Source organism: Oryza sativa, chromosome 6, assembly GCF_034140825.1.
Source record: "Oryza sativa Japonica Group chromosome 6, ASM3414082v1".
Classification (NCBI taxonomy): domain Eukaryota; kingdom Viridiplantae; phylum Streptophyta; class Magnoliopsida; order Poales; family Poaceae; genus Oryza; species Oryza sativa.
This window is the reverse complement of record NC_089040.1, coordinates 11,743,545-11,755,795: the sequence shown is the minus strand read 5'-3', so window position 1 is coordinate 11,755,795 and position 12,251 is coordinate 11,743,545.

The window sequence follows — 12,251 nt, the reverse complement described above, 5'->3', positions numbered from 1 at the left end:
GGCGCACAGCCTCTCTCCGAACGCTAGCGGTGACGACGGGGAGCAGAACCCGCGCCGTCGAGCTCGCACCCCACCGTCCCCCTCTCGCCGAAATCTTGGGCGAGGGGAGGCGCTCAGGGAGGTCGGAGGATCCGCGACTTCGCCACTCGCGTGCGACGGGGGAGGACGGCGAGACGGAGCGCGTCGCCGCCTCGTCTACGGCGATGGCGGCACGCCCCAGGGCGCGCTCCAGGCTGCGGGCGCGCTCCTGCGTCACCCGCCTGTCGTCCCCGATCCAGAGACTCCAGCCCGACGTTGGCTGGATGACGTGGCCGACTTGGTCATGACGGCGCAGCAGCGACTAGGCGCCGGCGGGCGGTCCTCCGCCACCGAGGCCTCTGGCGCAGCCGCCGCCGGCTCCAAGTCGTCGAGGCGGAGGGCGCGGCGAGCGGCGGCCGTTACCCGCCGTTCGTCCGCCCTTCCCTCGTCAACGCCTCCAACCCAAGAAGATGTGCGTGGGGGACCGGATGCCCGCCTCGATATCGAGCGCCGGCGCGACGCTCGTCACGCCGCCCACGCAACGGAGGGCGCTTCCTCGTCCGGAGCGCCACTTCGGTCCGGGCACGGGGGCCGGCCCCCCGTGTCCCCGGTTGGCGGTGCCGGCTGTCGAGCCTTTGTGGCGAGCCTTCGGAACGTCCGTTGGCCCCCAAGGTTCCGGCCCACCATCACCGAAAAATACGACGGAAGCGTCAACCCCGCCGAGTTTCTCCAGATCTACATGACCGGGATCGAGGCCGCAGGGGGTGACGACAGGGTCATGGCGAATTTCTTCCCCATGGCCCTGAAGGGTCAGGCGCGGGGTTGGCTAATGAACTTGCCACCCGCGTCGGTCCACTCTTGGGAGGATTTGTGCCAGCAGTTCACCACGAACTTCCAGGGCACATATCCGCGCCCAGGCGAAGAAGCGGATTTGCACGCGGTACAGCGAAGGGACGATGAGTCTCTTCGCTCGTACATTCGGCGGTTCTGTCAAGTCCGCAACACCATACCGTGCATCCCCGCACACGCGGTGATCTACGTGTTCAGGGGGGGCGTGCGGCACAACCGCATGCTCGAGAAGATCGCCTCCAAGGAGCCCTAGACCACCGCGCAGCTTTTTGAGCTCGCGGACCGTGTGGCTCGCAAGGAGGAGGCCTGGACCTGGAACTCCTTCGGTTCTGGTGTGGCATCTTCGGCCGCCCCCGGGTCCGCCGCTCGGTCAGGGCGGCGGGACAGGAGGAGGAAGAAGGGGTCGGCCCGTTCCGACGACGAGGGTCATGTCCTCGCCGTCGAGGGCGCTTCGCGGGCCCCCCGAAAGGGGAGGCCTGCGAGCGACAGAAAGAAGGAGGCCGGCGCTCCCAGCAGGGAGCGCCCGACCGGCAAGTGGTGTACCGTGCACAACACCTCCCTCCACGACCTCGCGGACTGCCGCGCGGTCAAAAGTTTGGCTGAGCGGACGAGGAAGTGGAAGGAGGAGAAGAGGCAGGAGCGCCGTGAGGGCAAGACCCCGGCGGCTCCCGCCGGCAACCGACGAGGTGAGGCCAAGCAGAAGGCCATCGCCGAGGACATCGACGATGGCGACGATGACCTGGGGTTCCCGGAGCCTGAGGCCACCGTCGCCACCGTCGATGGGGGAGCGTGCGCTCACGCTTCTCGCCGGAGCCTCAAGGCCATGAAGCGAGAGCTTCTGGCCGCGGCCCCTACCCAAGAGGCGACGCGCGCGGGCGCGGTGGTCGGAGGTTGCCCTCACCTTCGACCAGACCGACCACCCGTCGTGCGTTGCCCGGGGAGGACAGATCGCGATGGTGGTTTCCCCCACCGTTTGCAATGTAAAGTTGGGGCGTGTCCTCATAGACGGGGGTGCAGCCCTCAACATCCTTTCCCCCGCGGCCTTTGACGCCATCAAGGCCCCGGGGATGGTGCTCCGGCCGTCCCAGCCGATCATCGGTGTGACGCTGGGGCACACCTGGCCGCTGGGTCATATTGACCTCCCGGTCACCTTTGGTGGTTCCGCCAACTTCCGCACGGAGCGGGTGGACTTCGATGTGGCGGACCTCAGTCTGCCCTACAACGCGGTCCTGGGGAGGCCCGCGTTGGTGAAGTTCATGGCGGCGGTCCAGTACGCCTATATCCAGATGAAGATGCCGGGCCCCGGTGGCCCCATCACCGTCCATGGCGACCTCAAAGTCGCGCTTGCTTGTATGGAGCAGCGCGCGGACCACCTTGCCGCGGCGTCCAAGCCCGCGGGTGGCGACGGGAGACTCAGCACCTCCGTCCCGGCCGCCCCAAGGCAGCGGATGGTCACGTGCGACGAGGTCCCGGTCAAGGAGGTTGCCCTGGGCGACGGCCCGTCCAAGACCACACGAATCGGTGGTCTTCTGGACGACAAATAGGAAGACGCGCTCGTCTCCTTCCTGCGGGCAAACGCCGACGTCTTCGCCTGGAGACCGGCGGACATGCCCGGGGTCCCCAGGGAGGTGATTGAGCACCGTCTCGCCGTGCGGCCGGACGCAAGGCCGGTCCGACAGAAAGTGCGGCGGCAAGCTCCGGAACGTCAAGCCTTCATCCGCGAGGAGGTGGCGTGACTTCTGGAGGCCGGATTCATCCGTGAGGTCATCCATCCGGAGTGGCTGGCGAACCCGGTCGTCGTTCCCAAGGCGAACGGCAAGCTTCGGATGCGCATCGACTACACCGACCTTAACAAGGCATGTCCTAAGGACCCTTACCCCCTGCCACGCATAGATCAGATTGTCGACTCCACCGCGGGGTGCGACCTTTTGTGTTTTCTAGATGCATACTCTGGTTATCATCAGATTCGCATGGCTAGGGAGGATGAGGAAAAAACTGCATTCATTACCCCCATAGGAACTTATTGTTATACGACAATGCCTTTCGGGTTAAAGAATGCAGGTCCTACTTTTCAACGTACTACTCGAATTTCTTTGGGTAGCCAGATAGGACGCATTGTTGAGGCCTATGTTGATGACTTGGTTGTGAAGACGCGCAACCAAGAGACTTTACTCTCGGATCTAGCGGAAACTTTCGAAAGTCTCCGCTCCGCCCGCATAAAGCCGAACCCCGATAAGTGCGTGTTCGGCGTGCCTGCGGGCAAGCTTCTCGGGTTCTTGGTCTCTGCCCGAGGCATCGAGGCCAACCCCGAGAAGATACGAGCTATAGAGCGGATGCGCCCCCCCAGCAAGCTTAGGGATGTGCAGTGCGTCACCGGCTGCATGGCCGCCCTAAGTCGGTTTATATCGAGGCTGGGAGAGAAGACGCTACCCCTATTTAAGCTCCTCAAACGCTCCGGGCCGTTTACCTGGACGGAGGAGGCTGAGCGGGCCTTCACTCAGTTGAAAGCGTACCTCAGTTCTCCCCCAGTCCTGGTCGCCCCGGAGCCAGATGAGCCGTTGCTACTCTACCTGGCGGCAACCCCGCAGGTGGTCAGCGCGGCGTTGGTCGTGGAGCGCGACGAGGACAACCCTCACTCCGCGCATCCCCACCCTGTGTCGACTCGACCCGGGAGAGAGCAAGGAGGAGAGGCCCCCGAGCCGAACGGCGGCCCGAGGCCCCCGACGGCCGGAGCAGGCCCTCCGCCTGCTTGTCCGACGGTGCCAGGCGCCCCCGACCCCCAGGATGGCCCCGGGGCCACTACGGGAAGGCCGCGCCTGTCGCCCTCCGACCCCGAGGTCGTCGGCACAGAAGCCGAGTGCGCCCCGCGTGGCCTCTCGGACGAAGAGCGCCCTGGAGATGCGGCCCCTGGCGAAGAGGATCGGCCCCGCCGAAAGGTGCAGCGGCCCGTCTACTTCGTTAGCGAGACCCTCCGGGACGCCAAGACCCGATACCCTCAGGCCCAGAAGATGCTTTACGCTATTCTGATGGCTTCGAGGAAGTTGCGCCATTATTTCCAGGCGCATCGGGTCACGGTGGTTACGTCTTACCCCCTCGGCCAAATCTTGCATAACCGAGAGGGTACTGGACGGGTGGTGAGATGGGCAATCGAACTCTCTGAATTCGATTTGCGCTTTGAACCACGCCACGCGATCAAGAGCCAGGCCCTCGCCGACTTTGTGGCGGAGTGGACCCCAGCTCCCGAGCCCGTCTCCGCCCCCGAGGCCAGCTCGGGCCCCTCGCAGCTGCCTCACACCGCCTACTGGGTGATGCAGTTCGACGGCTCCCTGTCTCTTCAGGGTGCCGGTGCGAGGGTCACGTTGACCTCGCCGAGCGGAGACGTCCTCAGATACTTGGTCCGCCTCGACTTTCAGGCGACCAACAATATGGCGGAGTACGAGGGACTCCTTGCGGGACTCAGAGTGGCAGCTGGGCTGGGGATCCGCCGCCTCCTGGTGTTAGGTGACTCCCAGTTGGTCGTTAACCAGGTCTGTAAGGAGTACCGGTGCTCTGACCCACAGATGGACGCTTACGTGCGCCAGGTGCGGCGTATGGAGCGCCATTTCGATGGGATAGAGCTTCGGCACGTGCCCAGACGGGATAACGCGGTCGCCGACGAACTCTCAAGGCTCGCTTCCTCGCGAGCCCAGACCCCACCGGCCGCCTTTGAAGAAAGGCTTGCCCAGCCGTCGGCGCGACCCGACCCCCTAGGGGAGACGGACGCGCCTGAACGGCCCCCGAGGCCAGTCGGAGTCCAGGCCTCGGGACCCGAGGGGAGCGCTCCCGGCTCCCCTAGATTGATTGCTTGGATCACTGAGATCCAGGCCTAACTCGCAGATAAGACTCTACCCGAGGACCGCGAAGGGAGTGAACGCGTCCGGCGCATCTCCAAGCGCTACGTGCTGGTGGAAGGGACCCTCTATCGGCACGTGGCTAACGGAGTCCTCCTGAAATGCATTCCTCGGGAACAAGGCGTCGAGCTTCTCGCCGATATCCATGAAGGCGAGTGCGAAGCCCACTCCGCCTCACGCACCTTGGTTGGCAAGGCCTTTCGCCAGGGTTTCTATTGGCCGACGGCCCTCAACGATGCGGTCGACCTGGTCCGGCGGTGCAGGGCGTACCAGTTCCACGCCAGGCAAACCCATCAGCCGGCCCAGGCCCTGCAGACCATACCTCTTTCGTGGCCGTTTGCTGTCTGGGGGCTCGATATCCTGGGTCCGTTCAGGCGGGCCCTGGGCGGGTTCGAGTATCTGTATGTCGCTGTCGACAAGTTCACTAAGTGGCCCGAGGCTTATCCGGTCATCAAGATCGATAAGCACTCCGCGCTTAAATTCATCAGAGGCATCACTGCTCGATTCGGGGTGCCTAACCGTATCATTACGGATAACGGCACCCAGTTCACTAGTGAGCTCTTCGGTGACTACTGCGAAGACATGGGCATCAAGCTCTGCTTCGCCTCCCCCGCCCACCCCAGAAGCAATGGCCAAGTGGAGCGCGCCAACGCGGAAATCCTCAAGGGCCTCAAAACCAAGACCTTCAACATCCTCAAGAAGCACGGCGACTCGTGGATCGAGGAGCTGCCAGCGGTGCTCTGGGCGAACCGAACCACGCCAAGCCGAGCAACCGGGGAAACGCCTTTCTTCCTCGTCTACGGCGCGGAGGCGGTCCTCCCATCTGAACTCACCCTGAGGTCCCCTCGGGTCACCATGTATTGCAAGGCTGATCAAGATCAGCTTCACCGAGACGACCTCGACTACTTGGAAGAATGAAGGCGGCGCGCGGCCCTCCGAGCCGCGCGCTACCAGCAGAGCCTGCGGCGCTACCATCAGCGTCACGTCCGGGCCCGATCACTCTGCATCGACGACCTCGTCCTACGCCGCGTCCAAACGCGTGCTGGACTGAGCAAGCTCTCACCAATGTGGGAGGGTCCGTATCGAGTGATCGGCGTCCCCCGGCCGGGCTCCGTTCGGCTGGCCACGGGCGACGGCGCAGAGCTGCCTAACCCGTGGAACATCGAACACCTTCGTCGCTTCTACCCCTAGTGGGGGTCGGGTGTCATGTCTCGGGCTCGGGCCAACCCCGCACCCCCCTCCCCGGGCTTGCAGGGTTGGCCGGGGGCTACCACATGCATATCCTTATCTTTTTTCTCTTCCGTATTTCAATAAAAGCATTTTCGATTTCCTGAGGATTGTGTCTATGCCATCGTTTCCTTTTGAAGAATCTTGGCTTGAATTAGCACGCTCGTGCTCGACCCTGCCCTCGGTGGCCCGGGCCGGCTAAAATCGCCAAACGGGGCCCAGAACCGAGCCGTGCCCCGGGGCGTGGTGAACTCCGGGGGGGGGGGGAATCGGCAAAGGCCCACAATCGGGTCATCCATAACCCTCGGTCACCACGCTCCCGGCCTGGCCAGTCTCGACACGCGGATCTCCCCAGGCACTAGCCTCGACCCGCACCGCTTGAGGTTGGGACCTGGGCACGAGCCCTCGTTCAAGCCAAGACACAGAAGGACCGCGGCACAAACCATCCTCGTCTCATACACACAACAAACATAACTGACGCAGAAATTTCCTCTTTACTTGATTACAGATTAAATCAGTCTATACAAGAAGGGGGCCCGAAGGCCTCGGAAGAAGAAGGAAAAGCTATTAAGATTGGCGGGGGCCTGGGGGCTCACTCCGGTGCCCCCGGGCCGTCGGCCTCGTCGCCACTGTCGTCCGCACCGTCGTCACCGCCCTCCTCGTCGGAGTCGAGCGCGAACGCGAGCCGAGGGGCCGTACCCTCGAAGCTGTGGACGATGTAGTCGGCGGCGTCCCGGACCCGCGCGCGCGCGCCATCCTCGGTTCCGGGAGGGAACTCTTCCAGCGCTGCCCACGGGGAGAAGTCAGGGTCCCTGGCCTGGTAGCTTGCCAGTACGAGCTCCACCGCCCCCCGGGCGAGGTCCCTCGAGGATGACTTGATCGTCTCCTCGAGCTTCTCGGGGAGCCGCTGGAGGGCCCCGGCCATCTCTGAGAGGCGCTGGGCGAGGCCCCCCTGGTTGGCGGCGTACTTCGCGTGCCGCCCGCCCCAGAGACCCGCCTGCCGCCCGGCGCGGTCTAGACGGGAGACGGCGTCCCGAAGCATGCCGGGCCCTACCTCACTCGCCAAGCGGAGGGCCTCGACCTCCCCGGCGGATGAGTCCAGCGCGCCCTGCAGCTCGGCGATGGTGTGTTCGGCGGCTGCGAGGCGGGCGGTTAGGTCGCCGTGGCCCGCGGCCGCCCCGCCGCTGTGCGCCCTCGCGTCCAGCTCCTTCGCCCGCGCCTCGAGCTCAGCGGCCCGCTGATCCAGTGCGGCCCTCTCGGCGCGGGCGCCTTCCAGATTGCGGCGCGCCTGCTCCTCCCGCGCTGCCTCGCGAAGGAACAGGCTATCCGCCAGCCGCTGCGCCGCGGCCTCGGCCTCCTCGAGAGCTCGCTCCCGTTCGGTGAGCGCGTCCTCGCGGAGGCGGAGTGCGGACTCTTCTTCGGCGCAGGCGGCCTCGTGCGCCGCCAGTGTTGCCTCCCGGGTGGCGACGGCGGCCTCGCGGTCCGCCAGGTCTCTCTCCTTCGCGTCCAGGGCGCGGACACGCTCCTCCAGCGCCGTGGCGCGAACCTCAAGGGCCTCTTCGCGCTGGCGGGACGCCGCCTCTTTCTCCGCCGCCCGCCGTTCCCGGGCAGCGGCGGCATCAAGGACTCCCCGGGCGGCGTCGAGCTTCTCCTCCAGCTCCGCCGCCCGGCTCCCGTATTGGAGGCGGAGGTCGTTCCGCGCCTCGTCGAGCACGGCGGTGGCGATGAGGGCAGTCTCCCGCTCCTCCTCCACCTCCCTGGCGATCTCCGCCAGCTCCCTACGACGGGCCTCGAGCTGTGAGGTGTGCCGGCGGTGCGCCTTGCGGCCCGCCTCCACCATGGCCTCCACCGAGCGCCGCCCCTCCTCGACGCGCGCCCACGCCGTGTCGAGCTCCGCCTGCAGGGCCTCCATCTGGGCACTTAACATGTCCAGCACTGTGCTGTTCGCGGCGGCCAAGGCCTGCAGGAAGGGCTCCGCGCTCAGTGGGGCAGCAGAAGACAGAGGGGAGAGCCGCCTCGGTGTGGGCGCCGCGCGGCTCGGCCCGCCGATCGACGTGCCGGGCTTGGGGGCGTCCCTCGAAGCTGGCTCGTCCCAAGTGTCGCCCGAGGGGTCGGGCCCGAGCAGCGCGCCCGCGGCCTCGTCGTGGGTGGCCTCGGAAGTTGTCGCCGCCTCGGGCGGAGTCGGGTCGGGGGTTTGGCAGGCCGCCTGGCGTGCGCGCGCCGCCTCTGCCTCCCGGACGGACTCCCCGGCCCGGCGGAGTCTGGCCTCCTCCCGAGCTGCCTCCTCAGCCTGGCGAACCCGGACGGCCTCCTGGGCAGCCTCCTCGGCTTCCCGGAGACGGTCCGCGGCTTCTCGCCGGTCAGCTTCCCGCCTCCGGGCCTCCGCGGTCGCCGTCTCCTCGGCCTCAGACCGGCCGGACTTGGAAGGGCGGGGGGGCGCGACGGGATCTCACTGAGGCGGAAGAAAAACCAGAAGACAAAAAGAAACGGGTGAGTGAAAACTTGCCTTGGGAGATGGGAGAATGAATATGGCCGCGATGGGCGCGGGGACGAACCTGCGGGGAGGTCGGCTAAACGACCACCTGGGGGCAAGATGAGGTTCCCCCGGCATGGCACAATCCCCCCCATCTTGCGGAGCCGTTTCTTCTTTCGCTCTCCCTCGGGCTGCGGCGTCGGCACGGCACCCTCCGGGCGCCTGCTGCTGGCACGCCCTGCCCCGCCCCCTCGGGGAGGAGATGGGGGAGGGGTGCCCTCCTGCTTCCTCCTCCCCCGGGCGTCGGCAGGGCGGCTGCCCCCCGGGCCCCCGTCGCGGGGCCCAGAAGCTCGACCCCCTCCCGGGGTAGATTGTTCCCCCCTGCGGCTCCCGCCCGCGCCATCGTGGCCTCGGGGGGCCCGCTCCCCCGACGCCCCGACCTCCTGCATGATGGTCAGGATGTTGGCGCGCTCTGGATCGCAGCAAAGGGGGAGGACCCCTTGGGGGATGAGGGATGCCTCCACGGAGCTGAGATTCAGCACCCGTTGGACCACCATCCTGAAGTCCTCAGGGTTCCAGTCCCATTTGCGCCCCTGGTGGGTCCTCATGATGTCCTCGGGCCCGGTGTACTCCCAGGCGCCCCGGGCGCGCCGCTAGAGCGGCGCGATCCGGCGACGAAGGTAGTCGCCGAACACCGTGGCCCCCGTGAGCCCCTGGGATCTCAGACCCGCCAGGCGGTCAAGAACGGCGTCGTAGCCGTCTCCCAGATCTACCGCCGCCCGCCAGCTGGAGGCCTGCGCCGGAGGCTGGCTCGGAAGTCGGAGGCGCGCTTCGTCGGCGAGGGGGGTGTAGAACCAATCGCTCTTCCAGTCGTCCCACTTTTTGCGAAGGACGCAGGGAATGTAGCGGTTCAGCGCCTGCCCTCGCGACTGGAAGTAGCAGCCACCGACTACCGTCGGCGGCGACACCGGCTGTACGGTGAAGAACCACCGGAATAGCCGGAGAGATGGGCGCACCCCGATAAACATCTCGCACAAGTGCGCAAAGATGGCTAACGTCATTATCGCGTTGGGGGTGAGGTGCGCCATCTGGAGATCATAAAACTCCAGAATATCCATGAAAAAAATAGAGAATGGCGGGACCAGCCCCGCCATTGCGAAAGAGAGGAAGAAGATGGACCGCCCCGGGTAGTGTGGCGCCGGGCGTCCCTCGCCCAGCGCGACCACCTCCCGGCCGGTGGCAGATTCCGGCATGAATCGGCGCGGCAGCCCGGCCTGCCTCTCGCTCACGATGCGGGAAGGCGGCAGCACGCTACCCTCAAGCGGTGCGGAGCCCCGTGCCATGACGCCGGTGGAGGAGGAGCTTGAGAGCGAGTGAGTATGGCAAGGGTAGGGCGCAGGAAACGGAGAGTCAGAGCACAAGTGGCGAAGGCAAGGGGAAGAGTGGCGAGAGGAAGGAAACAAATCCCTTCCTTGGCGTCTTTGTACCCTTGCCAACGCTATGTCCGGCTCCTCGCTTCCCGCGCCCACTACCTCGCCCCCTCGTTTCTCGCGCCCGCGTCTCCACTAACCCCACTCGCCCGTTTGCGGCGCACGCGGCAGATGTGCGGCCGTGGCGTTTGAGATGGGGCAGATCGTGCGCGCATTAACCGCGCTCGCCAACCGCGAAAAACGCCATCATCATGTCCCCAGGCGAAACAAACCGGCTCGTCCCGATTCGCGCGCTGCTCGAGTAATGTAGCGATCTTGAAGAGGCCGCTCATTATTGTCGATCGGTTTCTCCCTTGCCGATGCGCGCGATTTGCGACCGTTGGGTTTCTGCCCGCCTGTGGGGACCGGCCCCACCTGTCGCCGGGCCTAAGGAGTGGCATCACGCCCGATCGCCTCCCTCGAGGGGGGCGGTCGCCCTGGCGTGACGCCGGGGGCTACTGTCGGTGACATGGGGCCGGGGGTATCGTGACTAGAGGCTTGGGTAGCCGCGATCACTCACGTGGCCCGACCCCGGGGTCGGGCCCGACGGTGACGTGGCCACCCCACCCTCTGTCTCCCCGAGGGGTCGGGCCGCTCCCGTTTCGGCCCCGAGGGCTGGGGCACCCCGACCCCCTGTGGTGTTGGCGCCACGTGTGTGGGTTAGGTGAGCACAGCGGCGCTCACCTAACCGCATTTATAGCGGGTTAGACGAGCGCGTCACGCCGCATTCAATGCGGCGCAGCGCATGCTTATCCGGTCTGTGACCAGTCGCGGTATGTGACCGGTCACAGACCGGTCAGATCGCGGGTTAGGTGGCAACAGGCGGCCTGTCGCACGCCTCGCCCCGTCCCGTCGGAATGATGAGAGCTTCCTGGCTCTCGTCTCTAGCTGGAGCTGGCGTGCTGACTCCTGGAGTTGGTATGTCAGTCCCGGTCAGATCCATTCCAGGCTTCAGCGCAAGCATAGCAAGGAAGTCGCTGGCCAGTAAATGAAGGTTGAAGTGGGCGTCCCCGGAAAAAGCGGGCGGGCGAAGCAGGAGGCGTGCGTACTGCTTGTCAGAGGTCATTTCCGGCTGTAGATTAGCCCTCATTGTAAAAAAGCATGTTTCTTTTCTGAGGCAGCGAGAGGCCCATGTGGTGACCCCTAACCAGATAAAAAAAGGAGGCCCAGGCCTAAGGAGAGGGGGGGCGGAGGGGATTGGAGAGCCGGAACTCTCTCTCGCTCTCGAGCTCTCTGGCTCTAGAGCTCTCTGTATTCCTTCACACATAGATCCACCAAAACACAGGAGTAGGGTATTACGCTTCTCAGCGGCCCGAACCTGTCTACGTCGCCCGTGTCTTGTGCATTTTCTCTCTCGCTGACATTCTTCAGATCGAGGGCGAAGAACCTCACTTAGCGCCCCCGGCCGAACCGGCAAAGGGGGGCCTGCGCGGTCTCCCGGTGAGGAGCCCCACGCTCCGTCAGTATCTATAACTAATTAGAACCAAAAGTGCAAATTGAAGCATATGCAACTCATCACTAGAAAATCACAGCACTAGTAGTACTATTAATTTACTGGCATGTAACGTTGTGGATAGGTGCATAGTGCCAAGCAAGATAAATTGATTACTGGATTTTGTATAGCCTTGTCGAAAGTAGATGCTTCTTGGAAGAAAAATAAATGGAGATTTTGATGAACTCTGAAACAAACACTTGCAACCAACCAATCCATGTATTAATTTATTCTTCCCTTGAATACTCCATACAGTGTGATGTCAATTCTTGTTTTAATTGAGTCAATAGAACCGTTGCAATCGTGTTTATGACCTAGCAACTGATGATTTTGTTTTACATTTATTTTTTACGATAACTAGTAGTGATTTATATAATGATCAGTATTAGTAAGTAACAATTAATCAATCATGTCTCGCATTTGATAAGAGTCTACCTATAGCACATTGGATAATTTTTAGAGGGGAAAAAACTTTCACGCTAACTAATTATAGTATAAATAAGAGATAATCCATAAAATGCCATTGACAAGCGTCCAAGTCCCAGAAATGCCATCGACAAGTGTGAGTTCCAAGAAATGCTATCGTACAAACGATTTTGTCCCAAAAATGCCATCGCCGTTAGGGTTCCGTCCATGCCACGCCGTTAAGTTCTATAGGATGAACAGTGTATTTAACGGCGCGGAATGGACGGAACCCTAACGGCGATAGCATTTTTGGGACAAAATCGCTTGTACGATGGCATTTCTTGGAACTCACACTTGTCGATGGCATTTCTAGGACTTAACGCTTGTCAATGGCATTTCATGGATTATCTCTATAAATATAGTGTAGA